Source organism: Schistocerca serialis, chromosome 4 (genome assembly GCF_023864345.2).
Source record: "Schistocerca serialis cubense isolate TAMUIC-IGC-003099 chromosome 4, iqSchSeri2.2, whole genome shotgun sequence".
Taxonomy (NCBI): Eukaryota; Metazoa; Arthropoda; class Insecta; order Orthoptera; family Acrididae; genus Schistocerca; species Schistocerca serialis.
In genome coordinates this window covers 176503595-176506281 of record NC_064641.1, presented here as the reverse complement: position 1 = coordinate 176506281, position 2687 = coordinate 176503595, and the positions used below count along the sequence as shown (strand labels likewise).

General features: G+C 54.3%; 1 pseudogene; it reads left to right on the top strand.

Annotated features, from left to right (window-relative positions):
* The first annotated feature begins 1494 nt into the window (after positions 1 to 1494).
* On the top strand, positions 1495 to 1612 carry LOC126475785 (5S ribosomal RNA; annotated as a pseudogene).
* The last annotated feature ends 1075 nt before the right edge of the window (positions 1613 to 2687 follow it).

Genomic DNA, 2687 nt, shown 5'->3' with positions numbered 1-2687 from the left:
CCCACAGGCAGATAGACACAGGCAACAGAGCATGCACAATGTCGGCACAAGTACAGTGTATATCCACCTTTCGCAGCAATGCAGGCTGCTATTCTCCCATGGAGACGATCGTAGAGATGCTGGATGTAGTCCTGTGGAACGGCTTGCCATGCCATTTCCACCTGGCGCCTCAGTTGGACCAGCGTTCGCGCTGGACGTGCAGACCGCGTGAGACGACGCTTCATCCAGTCCCTAACATGCTCAATGGGGGACAGATCCGGAGATGTTGCTGGCCAGGGTAGTTGACGTACACCTTCTAGAGCACGTTGGGTGGCACGGGATACATGCGGACGTGCATTGTCCTGTTGGAACAGCAAGTTCCCTTGCCGGTCTAGGAATGGTAGAACGATGGGTTCGATGACGGTTTGGATGTACCGTGCACTATTCAGTGTCCCCTCGACGATCACCAGTGGTGTACGGCCAGTGTAGGAGATCGCTCCCCACACCATGATGCCGGGTGTTGGCCCTGTGTGCCTCGGTCGTATGCAGTCCTGATTGTGGCACTCACCTGCACGGCGCCAATCACGCATACGACCATCATTGGCACCAAGGCAGAAGCGACTCTCATCGCTGAAGACGACACGTCTCCATTCGTCCCTCCATTCACGCCTGTCGCAACACCACTGGAGGCGGGCTGCACGATGTTGGGGCATGAGCGGAAGACGGGCTAACGGTGTGCGGGACCGTAGCCCAGCTTCATGGAGACGGTTGCGAATGGTCCTCGCCGATACCCCAGGAGCAACAGTGTCCCTAATTTGCTGGGAAGTGGCGGCGCGGTCCCCTACGGCACTGCGTAGGATCCTACGGTCTTGGCGTGCATCTGTGCGTCGCTGCGGTCCGGTCCCAGGTCGATGGGCACGTGCACCTTCCGCCGACCACTGGCGACAACATCGATGTACTGTGGAGACCTCACGCCCCACGTGTTGAGCAATTCGGTGGTACGTCCACCCGGCCTCCCGCATGCCCACTATACGCCCTCGCTCAAAGTCCGTCAACTGCACATACGGTTCACGTCCACGCTGTCGCGGCATGCTACCAGTGTTAAAGATTGCGATGGAGCTCCGTATGCCACGGCAAACTGGCTGACACTGACGGCGGCGGTGCACAAATGCTGCGCAGCTAGCGCCATTCGACGGCCAACACCGCGGTTCCTGGTGTGTCCGCTGTGCTGTGCGTGTGATCATTGCTTGTACAGCCCTCTCGCAGTGTCCGGAGCAAGTATGGTGGGTCTGACACACCGGTGTCAATGTGTTCTTTTTTCCATTTCCAGGAGTGTATGTATTCTAGAAGTGCTTAATGTATCGTCATTTATCATAGACATAGCTCCTCTTTAAATATAACTCGCCAGTGTTCCTTCTGTCCAACAGCGAGCTAGAGTTAATCCCATTATCAGTGCTACCCATGTTTATCTTATCATTATCTATTTCTGCATTCTCCCTTCCCTTTCCCTCTCCAGGCAACGGCCTTGCCGCAGTGGATACACTGGTTCTCGTTAGATCACCGAAGTTAAGCGTTGTCGGGCGTGGTCGGCACTTCGATGGGTGACCATCCAGGCCGCCATGCGTTGTTGCCATTTTTTCGGACTGCACTCAGCCTAGTGATGCCAATTGAGGAGCTCCTCGACCTATTAGTACCGGCTTCGGTCAATAATACCATCATAACGACAGGGAGAGTGGTGTGCTGGCACCACGCCCCTCCTATCCGCATTCTCCACTGAGGATGACACGGCGGTCGGATGGTAAACTCGTGGCCTGAAGACCGAATGCTTTTTTTTCCCTCTCCCTTTCAACAGGTTAAATTTATTCAGCTGTTTCTTGGGCTTCCTCTAGCAGTTGCTTCTCGGGCTTCATCTAGCAGTCACCTTCTCCTCCACTTCTTATTCCTTCTTTAATGTTGGCGTAAGGAATTTGCTGAAGACAATATTAATAAAAGTGAAAAAATATGGTTCAAACGGCTCTGAGCACTATGGGACTTAACATCTTCCGTCATCAGTCCCCTAGAACGTAGAACTACTTAAACGTAACTAACCTAAGGACATCCCACAAATCCAAGCCCGAGGAAGGATTCGAGCCTGCGACCGTAGCGACCGAGCGGTTCCAGATTGAAGCGCCTAGAACTGCTCGGCCACAGCGGCCGGCAATAAGGGTGAAATCCCTTTAATAATATGCATGTATCTAATCGTCATAATATGTCATTCTTTTTATTATTACAACTACACTCCTGGAAATGGAAAAAAGAACACATTGACACCGGTGTGTCAGACCCACCATACTTGCTCCGGACACTGCGAGAGGGCTGTACAAGCAATGATCACACGCACGGCACAGCGGACACACCAGGAACCGCGGTGTTGGCCGTCGAATGGCACTAGCTGCGCAGCATTTGTGCACCGCCGCCGTCAGTGTCAGCCAGTTTGCCGTGGCATACGGAGCTCCATCGCAGTCTTTAACACTGGTAGCATGCCGCGACAGCGTGGACGTGAACCGTACGTGCAGCTGACGGACTTTGAGCGAGAGCGTATAGTGGGCATGCGGGAGGCCGGGTGGACGTACCGCCGAATTGCTCAACACGTGGGGCGTGAGGTCTCCACAGTACATCGATGTTGTCGCCAGTGGTCGGCGGAAGGTGCACGTGCCCATCGACCTGGG